The following is a 24,453-nucleotide window of genomic DNA, read 5'->3' as shown; positions in this document are numbered from 1 at the left end:
CTTGTCTGCCATCAACCAATGAAGTACAGGTGTACTTCATTGGTTGATGGCAAAGGAGGCCCCTGTAGGCGACCAATAGAGTTGCTTGTATGGACATTTAAATTCCTGGAGCCAAAGCTGCTGCATAGTCTGTACTGCGTTAACTCCATATTAACCCCTTCTACAAAAAATCGTCAAAAAATGAACACAAAGAATGCACATGAATATTCACCCGAACCGGACACAGGAACGGGCGAATATTCGCGGAAATGGGAAGATCTTTTCCCCACGAGGACAAACATGAAGACGAACATGAAGAGTTGGCCGGCACCCAAGTCTAGTAATTATGCCTTCAAAAGCCACACATTTCTTAAAACTACTTTGGATGCTCAAGATTTGGGGGACTCTTATGGCTGTTTAACACTGACATCCAAATACATATGTGGTATCTTTATGCGATAAAGGAGAATATTTTCCATGAAAAGATGGAGATTTTTTTTTTTTTTTAAATACTTTGTTCTTGAAACGTCCATGGTTGCTGTAGGTAGGTAGTATGTAAGTTTTTTTTGTGCCCCACTGCATTCACAAAAATGATTTGTGTTGTTGTCTTTGATGTAAAATTCCAAGAAATATATACTTCTGTTTATTTATTTTGACATCTTATATTAATTTGGCCATGGACTTTATCACTCTATCAAATTAATAAACTGTTATTTTGTTTTTTACAGTGTTATTACATGTTTCAAAAATATACTTAATCTACACATATTCTTTTTAAAGATACTGAGAGGATATTGTAGTTTTAAAAATATATTTATTTGAACTAACGTACATTTTGTTTTTGTCTTTTACGATAAAATTGTATTGATTGTTTTATGATGTGAAAATTGTTAAAAATGCCCCAGCCTTCCTTCACTCAAAGGATTATACATACAGTTATATTTAAATAATAATTCTTACTACAGTTTCTACTACTAAAAGGTTTAACATGCCTTTTGTTTACGATGCTACATTAATCTTTCACTAGAATGCTCCCTTTAAGTGCTAATTCCTGTATCCAGCCATGATATTAATGCTGTTAAACTTGGTAAAAAAATAAATAATCTATTATCTCTAACTGGAAGGAAATGTGACCTTATCAAGCAGTCACAGGCTCGTCAATCATAGTCAGACTAACCTGAAATAGTATATGTGACAGAATAAAAAATAATTGACATTGCATGGAACATGCAGACCATGTGTAGGAGGACATTAATTTAATAGTCATGCTGTGTAGGTAGAATTTTCCTTTCTGTAGTTACATTAATGAATTATCAGGACAAAGGAACGAATGTTTGAGAAAACCACAAAAGAAAACACACATCATAATCAATATTGGTGAAAGAAATGTAATGGAAGTGGGGATGTGTCACACTGCTAGGGGATGTTGTGTCAGATGTCAAATAATATAGTGTGTGATCTACAAATCTAAACACACCAAGTTAACTTCAATAGGGATTAATTTCACTTAATCTCATATTTATTCGCTATGTAAAAATCTATGTCAATTGGTATGAAAAACAATCCATGCTTTAATGTTGTAACAAGACAATTGTTCTAAACAGAGGTTTTGTATTAAAGACAAATGTAGGTTTTTATTTATTAAAAGAAACAAATGTTTTCATAACTAAATACATTTTAGCACATACAAAAAAGAACATTTGAATTATCTCTGAGATGGTACCCACTGCTGTTAATTTGGCCATAGGTGAGACTGGTTTTCTTAACAAGAAAAAAATATATATTTATTATATATCTATATACACCAATTCTCATTACAACTTTTGCTGGTAACCAGGACAGGGCTGACCAGGGAAGTGGCACGCAGCAGCTCTGGTCCATGACGGTGTGTGGCCACAGGCTGGATGCACACAGCCGCATTTTTTGCATAGTGTGTAGTCCTGTGTATCCAGCTGGCACCTGCACGCACATCATTTAGAGGTCACTTGCCTAAAAGTACCAGGGCTTCTTTTCTCCCCCCAATCCAGCCCAGCCTTTAACATTATCTGAAGTAGCATTTCCATGTTCACTGAGTTCACTGTGGCTGAGTAAAATCATGATTAAAACCACTCTTTAGCATCTTTAATACCATTGTTTCATATTTTCCCCTAGATTACAAGTTACTGAAAAATGTTCCTGCTGAGGGTTGTGGAAAGATTTATGGCATTTAAAACACTCAGTATACTGACTGGCTTGACGTATAAATTAAGTTAAGCTTCAGTATGTGGAAATGTCAAGTTTGAGTTTTTTATTTTAAAATAAACTATATTAACTGAGGCATGTTCGTGAAGAAGGGTTGGGAACAAAACATTTAATCAACTGTATATTTAATAAACTGTATAGTCAGCCAAAGAAATAAAATTATGAAAAGAAAAACAGGAATGCAAAGGTCCTCTTAGTATAAATAGTTGAAAGTGACTTGTATGAAACCTCTAGCTTAGTAGAAGAAAGCATGCATAAATATGCTGAACAAAATGCATCTCTTTCTAGAAACAATAGAAGGTTACAGCTGCTACACAAGTCTAACCCTTTACGTGGATATTATAACTTTAGGAATGGACTAGAGTCATCTTGTTTTTTTTTTTTAAAAAATTGGCCCTCAGACGACTAGCTAACACCATGGCCATCATATGCATTTCAATACTTTCAAAAGCAGGAAGTGAAAATCCCCAAATGCATTGGCATTCTCTTATCCTAGAGAATGCCGGCTAAAGTATCATCATTGGCTAGTGTCCAAGTTGGCATGAAACTTGGACAGTGGAGTGGGTGGTATGCTGCAACTCTGAGGCAGCAGTAAGGTAAGGGTATAGAATGCCATTTAAAGTACTGTGATATGCATTTTTTGTTGGGGCAGCATGGGGCATTCTACTGACCTTCAAAAAATGAATTGTTCATGGAAATGACTGACATATCAGTTATATATATATATATATATATATATATATATATATATATATATAATGAGTTTCTTTCTTTAGCTATAACTGTACCTTATAGAAACAATCACGGTAACATTCCTTCATAAAATACCTCAGTAGCATTTACTTTCAAATGCTAAAAATAGTTGACATTTTAACATAATGGTCTAATTGAAAACATGCTTTTAAGAATAAGACGCTAATGCAAATGAATCATTTAAAATCCCTCTGAAACCTTGTAATGCAGATAACTACTACTTTTACTTTCAAAATATTTCCAGGTGCAATCAATTTGTGGCACTTAAATAAGGGACTGTATTTCTTTGAAAAAATCGCACCATTCAATACCAAACAGGGTATACAGTATGTTGTTTACTTAGTGATGAAAAATAATTTAAGGGAGTTTAAAATGTTCATATTATTCAGCAAGATCGCTCTGAGTGTGAAGGTACTCCGGATCTGGACGATGTTATAACCTAGGGTAAGGATGTCCAAGTTTTTTCAGCAGTGGGCCACTTCATCAGAAATCTATATGTGCGTGGGCTGCACTCAGATTGAAATAAAGTAAATAACACAAAACCTTTCTTCTCACTGATTTCTGGGCCTAGAAAGTGTTGTCCTCTGAAGTGACTACAAATTCAGGAGGGAGTTAAGGGATAAGTAAAGATTAAATATTATATTTATTTCTACAGTAAAGTAAAGTGCCAGGAAACAGATGACCAAACACACACACACCAGGACAAGCTCTGCCACACCGACACCCAAACACACACACAGACACCAGGACAGGCTCTGCCCCACCAACACCCAGACACACATACCAGGACAGGCTCTGCCACACCGACACCCAAACACATACACCAGGAGGGGCTCTGCCACACCGACACACCAAACACACACACCAGAACAGGCTCTGCCACACTGACATGCAAACACACACACCATGACAGGTTCTGCCACATCGACGCCCAAACACACACCAGGACAGGCTCTGCCACACCGACACCCAAACACAAACACCAGAATAGGCTCTGCCACACCGACATACAAACACACACACCAGGACAGGCTCTGCCACACCGGTACCCAAACACACACCAGGACAGGCTCTGCCACACTGACATGCAAACACACACACACCATGACAGGCTCTGCCACATCAACGCCAAAATACACACACACCAGGATGGGCTCTGCCACACCAACACCCAAACACAAACACCAGGACAGGCTCTGCCACACTGACATGCAAACACACACACTAGGACGGGCTCTGCCACACCAACACACAGACACACACACCAGGACAGGCTCTGCCACACTGACATGCAAACACACACACACCATGACAGGCTCTGCCACATCGATGCCCAAATACACACACACCAGGATGGGCTCTGCCACACCAACACACAAACACCAGGACAGGCTCTGCCACACTGACATGCAAACACACACACCAGGAAAGGCTCTGCCACACAGAGACCCAGACACACACCAGTACAGGCTTTGCCCCACCGACACCCAGATACACAAACACCAGGACAAGCTGTGCCACACTGTCACCCAAACACACACAATGACAGGCTCTGCCACACCGATACCCAGAGACACACACCAGGACAGGCTCTGCCACACTGACACCCACATCCGGACGGGCTAAGCTATAACAATATATAAATAAAATGCTGCCCTGCAGTATGGGGGAATCTATAGCTAATGGGGTGTTTAGGGTTAATTTTGGGACAGTTATGGTTAATGGGGTCTTTAAGGTTAATTTAGGGGCAGTTATGGTTAATGGGGTCTTTAGGGTTAATTTAATGCCGAGGACTGAGGGTTTATTCAATTAATTTAATAAAGTTAACTTAAGGTGCAGTTAGAGGTAAAGGGGGGCAAACTAAGGGGAATCTAAATCATGGGGGCAGTGAAGATTATTAATGTATTTATTTATAAAATTATTGTGTCAGTGAGATTCTCTGAAGGATTCGAATCTCTGATGGATTTGAATCTCTGAAGGATCCCTCTAACCTGCCCTAAATAAAAGCTTACTGCCCCCTTACGTTTGTGCCGGCATATGATGTCATATGCCAATGCCCCCCCACTCCCCGAGATAAAGAGGTAAGTCCTGGCACCTGAACTTGCCTCTTTATCTCCCTAACTTCCAGGAGGAGGCAATGTCACGCAATGCAACACTGGTAAGCTATATCTAACACTGGCTGAGGTGTGTGTATGCCTAGGTATTTTACTGTGTGTATGTCTGTATGTTAGTGTCTAAGTATTTTAGTGTGTTTGTGTCTGTATGTAAGTGTGTGTCTGGGTATGTATTCTAGTGTCTGCTTGGTTATGTATGTGTGCCTGGCTGGGTATGCATGTGTATCTGTCTTGATATGTATATTAGTGTCTGTCTGGGTATGTTACTGCATGTTACTGTGTCTATGGCTGGGTATTTTAGTGTGTGTGTCTGGGTGTGTTAGTGTGTGAACGTGTTTCTACCTGGGTATGTTAGTGTGTGTCTGGGTATGCTTGTGTTTGTCTGGGTACATATCTGTGTCTGCCTGGCTATGTTAATTTGTGTCTGGGCATGTTTGTATGTGCATGGGGGATATGTCAGTGTGTTAAGATATACCCTTATCAGGTTATGCTTGTGTATATTTGTGTTCCTGTGTATTTTTGTACATGTGAGTAATTTAGTATGAGAACCTGTGTCTTTGTGTCTTGTTAGTATAGGTGTCTTGGTATGTTAATATGTGTATCTGGGTATGTTTAGTAAAGGTGTATCTGTATGTTAGTGTGTATAGAGGTATTTTAGTTTGTAAACATGTGTCTTTGTTTATGTTAACATGTGTTTCTTGGTATTTTAGAGAGAATATAATAAATAATAATAATAATAATAATAATAACAATAATAATAGGGTCCCCTTCTTTTTGGACCATATGTCACTTGTTTGATTTTTTAATGATGATACTCAATTTCAAAATTTCTAGGTTTTTATATGTTACTGGATATTTATATTCATATTGTGTAACAACTGACCTTACCAGACAAAACATCTGTGAACATTTTCCGATGCAATTGTGACTTAGTTTCCATATGAGCATGTTATGTATGCATATTGCCACATGAATGCACAAGCCCATAGCTAGCATGGATCACTTGGGCTTTTGCATTTGGAGGTCCCATGGTCCAAGCCGTCATATAATTCAATGCCTGATAGTAGGATGCACTCACTACTTGGACTGCCTATCTGGTAATAACCCTTGTTATTGTTCCTAACATTGTTGGTCACCTCTTGAACTCAGCATGCTAACTATATGGTCTTTTATAGTGGAATTGATTGTTATTACAGTGTTACAGAATCTGCTGGTATTATTGAAATATATTAAGGGAAATATTTTTCACTGTTTCTCCGTTATTCTCTCACTTATGTATAGATGCACTATGGGTAAATGATGGGAAATGTAGTACACAACAAAGTGCATTTTAGCATGGAAATCTAAATATACATATTACTTAGAGATCTTGCTTAGAAACTATTTTATTAACTATGCATCATCATCTGGAATGAGTTAACGCAATATGTGGCCTTGTCAGACCCTTTATTTTAACTTAAACGTGCTATAAGAAATGATGTAAAATCGATAAGCCCACACAACACAATTAATAATTTACAATGCATCATTTCTGAGAAATCTAACCCTTTCCTGAATCCCTGTTCATATGACTTGCTTCTAATTTATTTCCCATCCAAAATGTCAGTAATGTTCTTTAGATTGGTAATGTGCAACTGCAGTGTGGAATTAATTCATTGCTTTCTCGGAATTAATAACCGAGATTTTAGAAGTTTATCCCATAAGTAATATTGGTTAAAGGCACACAGATCCCTTTTATCTATATTTTCTTAGGCACAAAACCACACCAAAAGACCACATTCACATAAGTAAGAATTCCTAACTACATGTCTTGTATCTGTCCAAGTGTTTAAATATTTAAAATACACTTCCTCTATAAGACAATTCCTCCCACTAAATGCTTTGGCCTTTTATTTATTACCACAACCCACATAATTCGGCTTGCAATGTCATCATAGTTATACAGTACCAGAATTAGATCATAGCACTATAACTGCTAATCTGTGCTATCCTCAGGTTCAATACAGCTTTATGGGGCCCAATTGCCTGATTGGTCCAAGGCTCTTTCAATATAACCATTGTACCTTTGGTCATCTATTGCGATGCCCATTAACAGCGTACACTACTTTACGCTAAATTTGCAACCCATTCACTCTTATTCTTGACATCCCAGTGCACTTAAGATGTTAAGTTCCAGTGCACTGTAGAACATTTATATATTAATGTATTTATTGTGATACATTATTATGAAGTTTCCTTGTATGCTACATAGTGTGTTGTACGTGAGGTTCCCACAGAGAGCAGGGTGTGAAGAATTTAACTAACTAGACTTGCATTTGCATTTTGCATTTGGATAAGTTTTAACAAAATTTGATAATGTTGTTTGAACGAATGAATAAAAACGAGTAAGGGGCCCCGATAAAATAAACACAAACAATAGAGAAACCTGAGAATTTTTGTTTAGATTAAATTTTTTTCTCATTCATACTTTCTGACATTTTTATTCTCCAGTATGTCTGCTTCTTGTTCTTCTCCGCTACTTGTTCTTCTCCACTTCTGTTTCAGCTCTGCTTCTTGGTCTTCTCCACTTTTTCTTCTTCTTATCCTGGCTCTCCCCTGCATTATTCTGGCCTTTTCTGAGTGGATTTGTAACAAGGAGGAGCCTCTGCACAAATCCCCTCCTTCAGTTAGAAGAATAGGGGAGAGGTTGCTCCAGTGGTATGCGTGGAGGCTCTAACCTGTTGCGGAAGTACTTCAAGGGGCCAGAATAATGCAGACAGATCCGTGGAGAAAGAGAAGCATTTTTGTACTCTTGTGCAGACTTTCAGCTTTAATTCAAGAGTATTTACATCCAAATTGGTAGAATAGTTTAGGAATGACAGTATTTGTTATGTGTAGCCCTCTCCTTTTCAAAATACTAAAAGTAATTAATGGCAGATGTGGGCTGTTCCACTATTATATCATTAAGAATTAAGTAGTTCAAAGGTCTGGAGTTGATTCAAGGTGTGAATGTGGAACTTGCATTTGGAAGCTGTTGCTGTGAACTCTCAAAATTACTTTCATAGCCAATGGAAGTAGAACTGGCCATCAGTAGCTTGAAAAAATAAACTTAAACACGTCAGAGAGATAGCAGAAACAGCAGGAGTGGCTAAATACAACAATTTGTAGTGAAAGATCGAAGAATTATATCCTTGGTGAAGAAAAACTCTTCACAATATTTAGCCATATCATGCCAAATATAGGTGTCAGGAGAAGGATCCTTAATGCAGACCTGATATCATCTGATGGGCAAAACATGGCACAGGAACAGCAGGAACGTAGCGGATATAACAGAGCAAAACTCAAGACATCAGTACACAGGAACTAAGAGAGAGCCCAAGCCCAAGCAGTCCAGGATCCAATTGCCACAGTACAACATGATAAGAAAACTTTCTTCTGAATCTCTTTGGCTCTCTCTAGATGTTCTTTCACCTTTTGCCAGTGGATAGCCAGATCTGCAATATATTGATTAGCAGGTGGCAAGATGGAAGCAGAAAAAATAATCGGTAACACATGAGGATGATACCCAAGGGCAGTGAAGAAAGAGGTATTCTTAAGCGATTGCTGGTAGGTGCTGAAGGCTAGTTAAGCTTGTATAACAAGGGTTACAATACATGTGCTGTGATGTTCAAAACATTGATTGGTTGTCTTTGGATTGTGCCACCCTATGCCCATAGGGTGACACAACGATCTCCAGAAATATGAGATGAAATAGCGACCATGCACATGACATGTGCGCCAACTGGTCTCACCACAAGGTGACTCTATTGTCAATGGAATTCCTGTCTCCCCATATCCCTGTTAAGCCTTTATAACCTGAGATTCTCACAGGCTCCATGGGGGAGCATTGTTTTCCTGGCCCTGCATTATTGTGGATCCTGTTTGATTGTTTTGTGCAGTTTCTGGTTTTTACCCCTGGCCTTAGTTTTGCCCTTTGTACCTCACCTGATTGTAATTATCTGAATTTTGACCTTCGACTGTAATTATTCTTTGGATTATCCTTTGATATCTTGCTATTGTTCTTTACTATGTACGACCTTGGCTTGCCTGACCTGTCTCCTTAGATTCCGTTGCCAGTCTCCCAAGTCTCCGATGCCAGTCTACCTAGACTTCATTGCTAGTTTCCTCAATCATATAATTTGCCATTTCCCTGCTCCGTTCCTGACAATGCTGCCAAGAAGAAGTCTAAACCTGCAACAGATAAACATCTGTATCCAGCTACATCTACACCTGCCTGCCCCACACAGGGTCAATTCACCCATCGTACCTTTGGTCATCTCTTTTGATGCCCATTAACAGTGTGCACTACATTGGGCTAAATCTGGAACTCTTATTCCTGAAGTTTTAGTGTATGTTATACAGTTCTAAAATATAGGATATAAGCAACTTCATACACCTTAGTTGCTCTTTCTTTCTATTATTCAGTTCACACCAATGATGTTATTGTCATTATGTGAAAGCTTGTGCTGTGCCATAAAAATAAATCAATAAGTATATAGTCTGTCCATAGTCTGGCATTTATCTTGACCTAACGTATAGCAATTTGTACCTTGTGTTTGTTGGTGCTTAGACACCAAATATATGAAAAAGAAAATTAGCTCATGGCAGGCAGGGGTGTCACTAGTGGGGCAAAGGAGTCTGAAGCCCTGGGTGTATTAGTAAGCCACATGAATAGACACTCTGGGGCTAAAGTGTACTCCAATTATGACTAATGTCACTGATAAGCTTTATGGGGTTTTGAAACTATAGAAAAACTAGTAATAGGTAAATCTAGTTTCATGTAAGAGTATTAAGACTCATACAATGTAGAGTGGTCCTATGTTAAATAATATGACTATAGATAGGTCAGTACCATATATGTTTTTTTTAAAATGCTTTTACATAATGTTCCAGCTCAGCTTTGGTAAGGTGTGCTGTATAAAAGCAATATCCAGTTAACAGAGTGAATAATAGAACATGAGCTGTATATGCTTCTTTCACTGAATGATCTATCATACCTGCATACAATGGCAGTACCTTAAACATGCTATCCATTTAACCATATCTTCAGGAAGTTATTCTAACCTCTATTGAAAGATTAACAAGCTGCAGTCATACTTTACCATAAACCTTTTGGTTTTTGTGAATATTTTGAGTAGTAATTTTTACTGCTCAAACCCAAAAACCCCCAAACCACACCTGTGGTTTTCTTTATATTCCAGAAGTAACATAAAAGTAGATAAACCAGTATAGTTGAAATAGAAGCCTCAGGGACAGATTGTATACATCTCTGGGGAACTTAGACAAGAAATAGTCAGACCATTGCTTTTGATCTTCAAAGTTTCACCTTGTCTGGTATGGTGCCGGTGATCTGGTGTAAAACAAAAGTGGTACCAATATCCAAAAAGGGATCACACACCTGCTAGCCTGGCATTTGTAGCAGATTAATTATTTGAAAACTTGTGAAGGGGTAATATTCAGTCAACATGGTTTTATGAAGGACCAATCATGTCACACTAACTAATGACATTCTATGAAGAGGTGACCAAACGTATAGAACAATATTGGCCCCCAGATCTTTCTGAGATCTGGTATTATAACAGATCTGAATTTTATTTTTCTTGGAGTGTTCATCCACTTATTTATCCAGCCAACTATTATTTTTGTGTTAAACCATATATAACCATAGGTATATATTTCTACTATTGTCTTATTGCTAGCACAGTTTAATAGCATAGCAATGCCCCTGATGAGAGGAACATAGAATTTATCACACAAGGCACACTTTACAACTTTTCTATTTTCAAATTGTTATCTACATAAATGAAAACTAACCTATGGATGTAGTTTAATTCACATTAAACCAACAACATAAATTTTAAAATGATTATTAATACTATATTATAATATTTCATTAAATAACAAAACCAAATATAAAAACAATACAGTACTTTGATCGGTCGGGTCAAGGACCTACACCCTGTGAGTAATAGCATCTATTTAATTAACTTAGGTGTACAGTTACATGTTTTGCATTGGTTGTGGCTAATTTAGCATCATTTTTATTCTGTCTCCCGTGTATCTTGTTAAGATCCACTATTTAGAGCTTATATTTTTATACTGGTACTTCTTTTCCGGCTGTCTTTGTTTTAGGATTTATACATAAATCATTATACTATTACCTATATGTCATTAATCTATTACCCTTTTCCACTTGAGTAAATAAGGGGTAAACTCCTACAATCATCAACCCCCCTTCAAATCACAAAGCTGTGTGTTACAGTATTCAGCTGAAGGAGTTTAGTTTAGTATGCAATAAATATCCTACACAAATTCAAATGCTGTCCACTTTTTGAGCCTGAATGAAAACTTAAATTGAATTTCCGTTAACATGACTGTTTATTAATAATTACACTTTTTTTCTCACATCATCAACTCTCTAAAGCTTGATTTATTCAATGTGAAATAAATGTTTTGCATAAATAATAAACTTGCTTTATCTCTACTCTGCAGCAGCTGCAAAGTAATTTGATGCCATAATGCTGATGCCGCCTGTCTGCAAGTGTTACGTGTCATAGTCAGTAAAAGACAGTGCAATGTAGAATTTACTGACAAACCTTCAAGTTCTAAAATTAATTACAGGAAACCGAATGGTGGAATTTTTCCGAACATGACAGATGAGTCTTTTTTTCCTCTACTCATTTATATTGCAACTTCACAACCTTTGTTTTTCTTGAACTTTTGTAATGCTGCACATGAGAAGACATTTTAGGTAGACATTTTTAAATATTTTTTATTTAAGTGTCACCTGTGCCTTTACCCACTGAATAGTAAATTACGTATTTCCCTGCTCTATGTAGCAGTATTTAGTCACTCTTACACAAACCCTTTAAGCGCCAACAGAACGGAATCCATGTGGTTGAAATATACACAATACAATATCATGTACGAATTAATGCCGTGTTTATTTTTTCATCCTTTTTTTTGATCCCCACTTGCCAGCAAGTATCAAAAAGCAAAACCCCTCTGAACAATTGTTGCCAAGCAATCATTACTAGCATTTGTACGGTACTATGCATATATCCAGATGCTGGTTTTGCCACAGGAGACAAATTTCTGCTGATCGGGTCAGTGGCTGACAATCAAGGATAATATACCGTATATTCCGGCGAATAAGACGACTTTTTAACCCCAGAAAATCTTCTTAAAAGTCGGGGGTCGTCTTATACGCCGGGTACTAACCGAGTACCGAATACTTACCCAGCCGGAGAGTCCCACGAAGCCACAAATCTCTAGGGGTGGGGCGAGTGGAGAAGCCGCCTCCCCTGGGCCGGTCTTCAGGGCCACGCCGAGGTAGGTGCAAGATCGTGATCTCCCCAACTAGCCCTGATCAGCAGGGCTGGTTGGGGAGATCACGACCTCCCTCTGACTAAACCAACATTAGGGAGCTCGAGGTCTAACACTTCAGACCTCGGCTTCCCTGCTCCCTAATCACTATTGATGCCGAGCGCGGTGATGACGTCATGTCCCGGCGTAGTGATGAAGGAGCAGTAAACAGAGGTCTGACATGACAGACCTCGCGCTCCCACAACTGGATGGAAGAAAGAAGATAGAAGATGAGAAAGGTAAGAGATGGGGAGAAAGGGGTGTGAGTGCAGTGCATGTATGTTGGTGTGAGATGGTCAGTGTGTTTGTGTGTTTGTAAGCTGGTGTATATATATATATATATATATATATATATATACACATGTGTGCATATATATGGTATATACATGTGTGTGTGTATATATATATATATATATATACGTGTGTATATATATACATGTGTGTGTATGTATGTATGTATATATATATATATACACGTGTGTGTGTGTGTCTATATATATATATATATATATGTATATACATGTGTGTGTAAAGGCAGGGGTGTGTGGTGAGGGCAGTGTATAAATGTGTATGTATTGACAGGCGTATGTTAGTATGTGTAGATACACACACACACACACACACAGTCTACAGTTTAAGCTCCCTCATAAAATAAAGCTTATTTAAATTACCTTGTGACCTTCTTAAAAATTAGCCAGTGAGGAGATAAACTAATGTTAAAATTATGACTAATATTTAACCTGTATTTTACTTGGTGACTATTAACAGTTTAAAATGGTTAAAATGTAAATTGTAAAATAGGACCAATAAGAAATAGCCTAAGTGGTATTTTTTCTGAAATGGTAGGAGTGCATTAAATCTTACAACATCGTACATTGTGTAATTTTAGGCATTTCTAGATTCATTGTCAATGACGTCTGTATATGTTGATGTAGTCAAGATAAAACAAATTGCCTCATTATAGTGTTGAAAGTATGTGTAAGCAGATATAAATCATGAGCCATTCACATAAGTAAACCATTTGTGGGGAATTTATTTAAAATTTATTACAAAAAAAAATGTCTCCACAAGACTTTCATCTATCTAATGTAACATGTTTATGTATTTATATATATATATTTATTACATATATACATATCAACATATATATATAGCTATGTATCAAAATTAATTTGACATCTAATGTACCTAATCGATCAGTTAGTCTGCCTATGTGTATTAGAAAATATTAAAATGTGTTTTCATAAAATCATCCATCAACACAGACTGTGACGTTTAACACAAGAAGTATAAAACAACAATAGAAACATAACTGATGGTTGTGAACGTACGATAATACAGTCCTTTGGATTAAATGAGTCTGATGATATATTGTTATAGTATTTCTATATAGAATTACAAGTTTTGTTGTAATTTATCACTGTTCTTACAAAATGTGTTTTCATTGCAATGCCACTTTTATGTGTTATCTGCTTGTTTTTGGTTTGGCAAAGTTTTGCATTGGTTGACATTTGGTTCTGTTTCCTTGATCCCTAGGGTTACATTAAGATGCTTGGATTCTGCAACTCCTTTTTTTGCTTTCTTTTTCAGTCCTTTTATAGAGCTATGGGGATTTTTGCACTTTTGGTAAAACATACCTGAATGTTATAGCTGTGTAGTATTAACCAACATCATCTGTTCATTGTATTAACTATTCATTGATTTTCTTCTATGAACAAACCAAGCTCATAATATGCTGCCAGTTGACTCCCTTGCGTAATAATGTTTTTAAATGTCACTGTGATGAGTGTAAATAGCAATGCTCCTAGACTTTGGCTGCTGGCTTATTTTAAGTTCATGGAGAGATAAGGGGCATGGTTAGATTTTACTCAAGAGCTGGATTTAAAACCATAGGATTCATACAGTGTCTGGGTTATAGACAATGGATGATTGAATCAGTTATTAAAGTCTAATTCATAGGGCATGTCATTTAGCATTTCTAGAAATGTATTTCACACATAAACAGATAATATTACAGGGTAAGCATATATGAAAATCTTAGTTTTTACTAATTTCTACTGCATTTCCCATTAAAAGTATAGTGCAATCACTCCCTAAACTCAAACATATTACACATTAAGGAAACTGTACATAAATAAGGAATACAAATGATTGATGGTCTTTAGGATGCATAAACTTGTAATTTAAAAAAATGATAAATGTTATGGTAGAGTGTCAGGAACCACAAACCAGATGGAGACAGAAATACGGTGCAATCACCTTTATTCAAAATACAAAAAATAATATAAAGTGCAGAAAATATAATGTCCAAAAACGTAGTAACAAATCCAAGCCAGAGGTCGAGAGCCAAATCAGGAAGTCAAACAAGCCAAGGTCAGGATACCAGAAGTCAAACGGAGTCAGGGATGAAAGCAGGTTTTGAGAGCCGGAAAGGAAATCAGACAAACCAGGAGTCATACACAGGAAACTGCAGGAACACTGGAGAATGTACTTGGAGAGTCTGAGACCAACACAAGGGCAATGAGACACCGAAGTGATACTGTTTAAATAGCCAGACTCTAGCAGGGAGGGGCTGGCGGATCAACAGGAAACCAGGAAAGTAATTAAGAATTAATTAAGGAAGCGGACCGAGGGCAGGGTGAAAACCCTGACAGTACCCCCCCTTAACAATCCCTCCCCCATGGGAGAGGACCATGTTTAAGAGGGTACTTAGAGTGGAACCTCTTGCGGAGAGCGGAGGCGTGAACATCAGAGGAGGGAACCCAGGAACGCTCCTCGGGTCCATAACCCTTCCAGTGGACAAGGTATTGGAGTCGACCCCTGAACAAACGAGAATCTAGAATGCTGCGGATCTCGTGTTCCTCATGGTTGTAACTGTAACAGGACGAGGACGAGGAGGAACCGTGGTAAAGCGGTTACATACCAGAGGCTTCCACAGGGAGACATGGAACACGTTGGAAGTACGCATATAAGGAGGGAGGTCAAGAACGTAAGCAACCGGATTTACCCGAGGACGCGAAAGGGACCAATATAGCGAGGAGCCAGTCTTGGAGTAGGGACCTGGAGGTTTAGGTTTCGAGAGGACAGCCAAACCCTCTCCCCGACCTGGTAGGAGGGTGCGGGCAGTCGTCTATGATCAGCCTGGAGCTTTTGCTGTTCCATAGACCTAGATAGGGCATGCTGAATCTGTACTCACGAGGAACGGAAATCCTGGAAATCAGGCAACAGTGAGGGCTGAAACCCGTAGTTAGCCAAGAAAGGAGACAGCTAGGAAGAGCAACTTACGGCACTATTACGGGCGAACTCCGCCCAGGGTAACAGGGTAACAGATCAGCCCAATTGTCGTGGTGGTCAGACACATAACAGCATATGGTTAGACCGCTCCGCAGCCCCATTGGACTGTGAGTGAAGGATAGTTCGATGCCTAGTTGAGCGCAAAAGGCACGCCAAAACTGGCTCCCGCGATCCGAGGAAAACACTGAAACAATGAAAGAACAGCCTTTTCACTCCAGCACCAGGCCAAAATGCAAAACTAGACAGCCACATTGAAAGGTTCCACCTTAGAACTGCATCTTTGGCGACCAGAGAAAACCAAAAGAAAACTTTCCACAACCTTTCACCACAGGAACAAATTGCCATCAGTAACTTGAGAAATAATTCCTCTATCATCATCAAACCAGCAGACAAGGGAGGGGCAATAGTAATTATGAACACCCAGGACTACATAAAAGAGGGGACAGACAATTGTCAGATGGCATATATTACAAAACATTGTGCACTGACCCCACCAATTGTCAGATGGCATATATTACAAAACATTGTGCACTGACCCCACCTTGCAACTCAAGGAGCTCATCAAATCCTTCCCTAAGGGGCTACAGGCCAAACTGGAATCACTTATACCAACCAATCCCTGCATAGGTACATTTTACATGCTTCCCAAAATCCACAAAGCAGGTAATCCGGGCAGACCTATAATTACAGGTACGGACATACTCACAGAACAGATCTCAGGACTGGTTTGTCTTTAGAGGGGCTAACCCCCCTCCCTCAAAACTCCCACTCAGAACATTTATGACCCTCTGGAGGGACACATCTCACCTTCCCTTATCAGATCAGGGCAGCAAGCCCCCTCCCCTGCCACACAGCATTGAATTATATGTGTCATTTTGCTCAGAAATGCTTTAGACTTGAAAAAGGGAGAAAAGCTCCCAAAAGCTTGTCATTCCGAAATTCTGTTAGTCCAATAAAAAAGGTGTTATCACAAGATCATTCCGAAATTCTGTTTACAGAATACAAGATTTTTATTTCATCTGTTATTTTATATATATATATATATATATATATATATATACACACACACTATATGGACAAACGTATTGGGGCACCTGATCATTACATCAACAGGGACTTTTATGACATAACATTCTAAATATATAGATATTAATATATAGTTGGACCCTCATTTGCAGATATACTGCTTCCGCACTTCTGGGAAGTCTTTCCACAAGATTTTGGACTGTTTCTGTGGAAATTTTTGCCCATTCATCCAGTAGAGCTTTTGTGAGGCCAGGCACGGATGTTGGATGAGAAGGTCTGGCTGACAAATTCCTTTCCAGTTCATCCCAAAGGTGTTCAATGGGGTTGAGGTCAGGGCTCTGTGCTGGCCAGTCAAGTTCTTCTGCACCAAACTCATCCAACCATGTCTTTATGGAACTTGTAGTATGTCTTTATGTCATACTACAATAGAAAAGGACCTTTCCCTAATTGTTTCCACAAAGTTGAAAGCATAACATTGTCCAAAATGTTTTGCTGTTTCTCTGCAGAACCTAGCTGTGCAAGGTAAAAGTGCTTTTTTTAACTGTAGCTGAAAATTAAAAATTTAAATTCACATCTTTAAAGTGAAGTAAAAAATAAAACAAGTGAAATCATTTAACAATAAAAGAAACAAAAAACAAACCATATTTCCTGCAAGTCCTAAACTCCTTAAATTCATTAAATGCTAGTATTTACAGGTATTTACATATGACTTCAATAAAACCTTTGTAAATCATATTAATGCATCTGAAGCTTTTGATGTTTTTGTAGGTTTATTTTTTTAATAAAATCAATACGTGTTTCCTAGAAGTCGGTGACCTTTCTGTCTTGATCTTCCAGTGGGTATGATCAGTTCTGTCTCATCAGTCTGGTTTTGACAGCAGAGGGTAATGGGGTATGCTGATGCATACTGTCATTTTATACCTTCAACTTGAGATAGAGGCAAACACAAAAAGAAAAGAAGCACGATAAATAAAATGTGACTGCATGAGAGGTAGTCAAACTTTTATTTACAACACTGCCCCAGAGGTCTCAAGATTGTAAAATAGGCTTCAGGGAGATTGGTAGGCGGAATTGGGCCATAAAGACTTCGTAAATTTAATGCTGTCAAAAATCGCTGAAAATAAAGTTGTGTCAAAACGTACAAATATGTAGTGTTTACAACACGAATTGTATGTTACAATTTGGGGATATGTATGTTTTGTTTTGAATATTTATGTGTATTTTTAAAATTTGTTGGTTAATTCCCTTCCTTACAAATTGTTAGAAATACATGTGGTATTTTTTAGTCCAAATTAGACTTGTTCATTTAGATTCATATGAATTTTTATAAAATTAGCCATTTTCATAATTGTACTAATGTCCGAAAATAAGGAGGGACCCCAAAAAAACGAAAACGAAGCAGAGAGCACCAAATTTGTGTTTGTATTTTGTTGCCTTTTCACGCTCACACGTTTCATCACTCACGCTCTCACATGCTCACTCTTGCACAATCTCTCACCCTCTCTCTAGAAGTCTCCCTACCCTCCCCGCTGACCTCTTCCATCTACCAGTTGTCATTTTCTGCAGCTCTGCTTCCTCTTTTGCCCTTTTCTTGTTTTTCTATCTCCTATTTCTTTGCTTCTTCCAGGTATAAACTCCATCAACCAGGCCTCCTGGATAGCTTCTTCAAAAGGACAAACAGGGAGAGGCTATATCTGTGAGGTAAACAGTGGCTCTACCCTTTTGCCAGAATAATGCAGATAGATTTGAGGAGAAAAAGAAGTGCAAAAATGTTGCAAGAGAAGAAGTAGAGCTGTGGAAAAGGAGATGGGGACACAGGATCAGTCTGTGGAGAAGGTAGGGAGATATTGATAGAGAATGTGCATCAGGGATATTCTTGCGTATGTCACGGAGGCAGAAGAAAAAACATTTCTGGGAGTATGCTGGAACTTCCGAGAGACTTGGGACCTCTGCAACACTATGCTTAAATTCTTAATATGCTGCTTTACCCTCTAGTTACTCACTGATAAACGTACACTATCTTGAATAGCGGTTAAGAGTGGCATGGGGGATAAAGGTTAAAGGAGGTTAAGGTTTCTGGAGGCAGAGTGGCATATAGGGGTTAAAAGGCATATCAGGGAGGCAGAGTGACATACAGGGGGTATAAGATATACCTGGGGGGTTTGCAAATGGGGGGATAAAATGCATGTTAGGGAGGCAGAGTGACATATATGGGTGTATAAGGCTTATCCAGGAGGCAGAGTGGCATATAGGGGGTATAAGGCATTTCTAGGGGGCAGAGTGGCATATAAGGCATATCTGGGGGCAGATGTGGATAACTGGGGGCAGGTTGGCAAATAAAAGGAAATAAAAACAAAATAAATCATTTTGTTCGATCATAGTTTTTATTAAATATGAAAAAAATTGTTTACATGTGAATTAATATTTACTAGTAAAACTTTTTTCCTATAGTGTAGTCTTATATTCAGGCTTTTTCTTTTTTTCCTAAATTAATATTCACATTTTGGGGGGATGTCTTATAATCAGGGTCTTCATATAATTGGGCAAATATGGTATATACAAACACATACTTATATACAGTATATGAGCATGGATGTGTAATTGTGTGTGTGTGTGTGAGCATGGATGTGTAATACTGTATGCCTGAGCATGGAAGTGGGGTGTGTTAGAATGAATGTGTACATGTGTGTTAGTGACAATGAGTAAGTATGTGTCATTTGTGTAAGTGTGTTTATAAATGTGTTCCAGAGTGTTTGTTGGAAGGGGACAAGGGGCAAAAAAGGCACATACCTGTGGTTTCTAGATACTCCCCTGAAAATGAAATATACTATTTCCTTATAAAATCTCAGAGCCCAAAAGTAATTATTTGGGAGCCCCTCTTCCACACCAAAATCTTGGAAGCTTGGTTTCTGTTTGCTCTCCTCAATTTACGATGGATCCCGTGGAGCAGAGTAGGTCTGATGCAGGTGAATTAGGCAGGACTGGCAAAAGCCACCGAGGTCAGACAGGCCGAGTCAGCAACAGGAGGATACGGAATAAGCCAAAATCAAGAGACTAGAAGCAGGTCAAACAAGCCGGGTTGGTAACAGGACAGCACAGAATAAGCCAAAAGCCAGAAAACAAGGAGCCAGGTAAAACAGTTCGGGTCACAACGGGTTAAGGAGATCAAACTAGAGAAGTGATACTAAACATGTCTTACACCAACCAGGGGTAATGTAATAGTGAAGGTTACCTTTTTAAATAGACATCAGGGGTCAAGAATGAGGCACAGGAGGTCAGGCGGGGTCATACGAGGTCACAAATTTCTAGTGTGTTCTCCTCTCCAATGTTCAGTTCAAGAACTGGTAAATGCGTATTTGCTTTGCATACATTGAACAACCCTAAAGTGGAAAACAAAACAAAATTCTGAGTTTCAATCACCTTAACTCTCTTCCCACCCAGTCTTAGCACAGTATTGAATGTTTGATGTTTAAGCTTTTTTTCTCCTGCCCTATGAACTTATAATTCTTGTTAAAATTCAGTTTCTTCTTTTCCTTTTTTTTTTTATCCTGTAAAAATTCTTCAATAAATACGAGAACTAAGGAAAAAAATAATAAAATAGAAACAAATGAGCTGTGAGATGTTTCAATGCACTTTTGAATACAAAGTGGAATTTAAAAGCTTACTATCATTTGTATGAAAAACTGTTGAACAGGATAACGTGATCATTTAGATAAAAATGTAATGTTCTAATTTAGTAGAGCTGTTTAAACATATGTGCTGTATAAGAAACTAGTTATAACTATCATCTGTGATAAACATTTATAGAAAATATTAATTACAGTTATATTAACATTTTAATAAATTCATGTTTCATTTTTTAAGATATTCTTGATTCCTTTTGTTCTATACATATACAGTGTTTAATACTGTGGTATTATTACACTTTGATAAATAATCTTAAAATGATATTGTAATGCTTACATTATAAAAAAGAGTCCCTCTTTTTATTTGATAAGAAACAATATTTTGGAGTACACATACTGTGGCTCATATATTCAGTTAATTACATTTTGAAGATCAAAGGCAGTAAAACTCAGAAGTTTTCCAAGCCCCAGTGAAGTAAACTATAGACTAGTGTATTCGGATTCGTACAAATTTTCATTTTAATGGATTCATATAAATGTCTGAAAACAATGAGGGGCACCTAATATGCAACAAATGAAAACGAAAGCTCTGAATATTTTTTTTTAAATCCATTGGTTAATTTGAGTATTGAAGTTGGTTTAGTGTTTTGTTGTTAGGTGTAGTGTAATTGAGATAATGAAAGCTTCAAAAGTGTGGGATAGAGTGGTGGATTAAAAAAAATGAGTTCCGGACTGGGTAGGGGTTTCATGGCAGAGCTTGCAAAGATGGGTAGTGTGTGCGTCAAAACTGAAACATGTGAAAGTAAAACATTGGGAAGGGAGTTGGACCAGTAGTGGAAGTTGTTGTTCATGTGATGTCTGTGGAGGTTCTATCCCGTTCATGAAGTGTCAGCTGATATTTTGTATGTGGGGGGGGGTATTGAAATGGAAGAAAAGGCAGGAGGTGAAGAGAAGACACAGAAACAGTTAGTGGAGTATATGGCATAAGCTGTAAATGATTAGTATACATCCTGAATTGTGTTAAGGAAGGGGAGAAAGACAGACTGCATTTAACAAATTTTATTTCCCAACTTACAAAACCCTCAGAATTTTGTCTGAACCAAAAGGGTGATTAATTTATTGTCTGAAAACAAATGAACCAAAAACAAAATAAAAAATTTGTCTGAATTGTTTTAGGTTCATCTGTACATGTCTAGCAAACAATGTTTTATTTGACTTTTGTGGAGATGTGAAGCTTAAAGAACATTATGACTGTATAATATGTCTATACATAGATTTCAAAATAAGTTGGCGATTAGCTGTCATACACAAAGCTTCTACCTTGAATCTGGAGCATTTCCTTGTACCGTGTAAGATCTGCTCTTTAAAAAGTAAAATAATCTTTTCATACATATGTAGCCCTTTATTGTTTTTTTATTTTCTAATATGTGAACGCATTTTACAATATTTGGACTTCTGAGGACACTATACTTCACTTTTTGTGGGTGTGGCTCTAGCCTCTGGGAACTATCCAGAAGGTGGTGTGGCAGGACCTGACGCCATCTTAGGATGCGTTAAGGCCTATTCCCCATCCAGCAAGACAAAGTGACTAACTAGCAAGTGCAGGACCAAATCCTGATCTGTTTTGCCAGGAGGTTGCTTGATACAGACCAGAGCTGCAGCTTAAGGTCTTCCAGCAAATTCATCTCTACAGAGAATCTGCTCTCAAGCCTTCCTGCTGTCAGCAAGGACAGTATCCAGGCTCCATCTGAGGACATCAGACCAGGGAGGTAACATCCTCATCACACAAAGGATATTGTTGTGTATGTACCAGGGCCCCAACGTGCACCAACACCATTTACTGGAGCTCCTGGGTGGGCAGTTATCCAGCTTTGGGTGGGCTATGGGGTTTCTGTATTTTTACAGTATGTATATGTGTTTCGGCACTGGGTTGAACACACAGTTACTGTGAACTGCCACTTTCAGGACAAATCTTTATTTCCTGTGAACACTGTAATTGTATGCATCTGTTCCCCTACATTACAGTAAAATAGGTTTAATTTGTTATTGTGCACTTATTAGTGCTATTGCAGGGCCACTTCTCAGTGAGTGGATTTCCTGTATCTAAATAAATCACTGAGTGGAGGCACTGAATGCAGAATTCAAATATGTCCCAATCTCCCTCATTGCGGAGGCTCAGGAGCCATATCAGCGCCAAGAAGCAACAGGGATTGTTGCTGATCATAACTCTATTTTTCAAGTGAAAGAAAAAAGGGTGACACATATATAAGGCATCATAACTCTTATGTGCTGTTAATGTTTCACATAAGTTCAACTGACTTAATTTAACAAATAAAAAACTTAGAAAAAATAAAAAAAATCTGGTATGTTACACATTTTCCATATTGCATAACATATTGCTATTATTATAGCTTTTCAAGACAATTACTAGTAAATCCTGAAGCAAGATTGTTGAGTTGTAAACTTATTTTCTTTCCATTAACTTTTTAGCATTGAGGTTATACAAAGGATAGCAGGACCTGAAAGTTAAACATGAATGAGGTCACCACCTTAAACCTTAGAGGTGGTGTTTTGTTAGCTACAGAATACTAATGCATGATTTGATGTCCCAGAAAAGGTGTTGTTCTTTCATGTGTCTTGTTTTCAAGCATTTGGGATTCAGCAGGGTTCTTACTCTGAACACGTACTTGTCCCCTACAAATAAATGGTAATGTTTGGACTGGCAGGGTCAGAAAAATCAATGGGAGTCGTCTGACAAATAATTCTGCAGATGCTCTTAAGATTTGACATAAAACAGATGGATGTGCACCATTCAAAAACATGATATTACTTTCATGGACTAAAGTAAATCATTTTTAATTTGTCAGTACAGTATGAATTCTTTAATTTTACGAGAATTAATGCAATTTATTTAGACACATTAATGTGTACATATAATGGAGATAAATCCTCAAGCACGTTTTTACTTTTTACTGTGGTTGTTTATATGATCCCAACCAACATTCGTTAACCATGAACGTGACCAAAGCCATATTCTACTGGCTGCCAATGTGTCCACTGCTAACTTATGATGTTTTTTTTTTACATATTTTGCTGTAGACAGATAAACACTGTGATTCACTAGGTTTTTAATATGGTTGTAAAATGTGAATCCATTTGTAGTTTATATTAAGCCCCAACCCAAATTATTTGTATACCCTGGATGAAGGGTCAGACAGAAAAAAAATGTCTTGGACATTTTTATGTTTCTTTCTTCTAATTTGATCCAGGGTTTCTTTTATCATAATTGCTCTGTGACTTCATATATGATGTAAAAGCTAGCAGTCTTCTGGGTATTTTTCTCGTGTTCACAGTGGCCACTATGGCACACCTTTTATTAGAAAGTTTTGAAAATGACAGCCTAATGTCAATTGCATCAGAATATACATTTAATGGTTCATCAAAGTAAGTCAATATTGTATATATATATATATATATATATATATATATATATATATATATATATATATATATATATACACACATACATAAGAAATAATCTCATCTTCTCTTAATGTCTCACATTTTGTTCTTACATTTTCATATTAGGCATATGTCAATTGAGTACTATGAGCAATCATAAGCAAAAGTAAACCTTGAGTGAATTTTTTCATTGCGGGTGCCCAGATCACATAATAATGGTAGGTATGTAGCTTTTATGTTTTGAGACATCTCATTATTTCCAATGTGGATTTAAAAAGTATTCTTGCTGGCTACACTTCATCTTCACATTCAAAGCCCATAGCTGTAACTGTCAGTTACTGTAAGCATTAATGATGACAACTATTGCTAATGCGTTATGAATTAGAAAGAGTACTAGTCCTGCATTTCAATGAGGCCTCAATACAATGTCAAAATATAAACCTCACTAAAACACCAAGGTGAAATATTTCATCAGTAAGGTCTTACACAGTATTATAGTTTGACGTAATACAACTTGACCAGGAGTAATTTTCCCTTGTGGGCAAACATTTCTAGCTTTTGATGTGACCTGCTTT

Source organism: Spea bombifrons, chromosome 6 (assembly GCF_027358695.1).
Source record: "Spea bombifrons isolate aSpeBom1 chromosome 6, aSpeBom1.2.pri, whole genome shotgun sequence".
NCBI lineage: Eukaryota > Metazoa > Chordata > Amphibia > Anura > Pelobatidae > Spea > Spea bombifrons.
Note: the sequence above shows the minus strand (reverse complement) of the source record.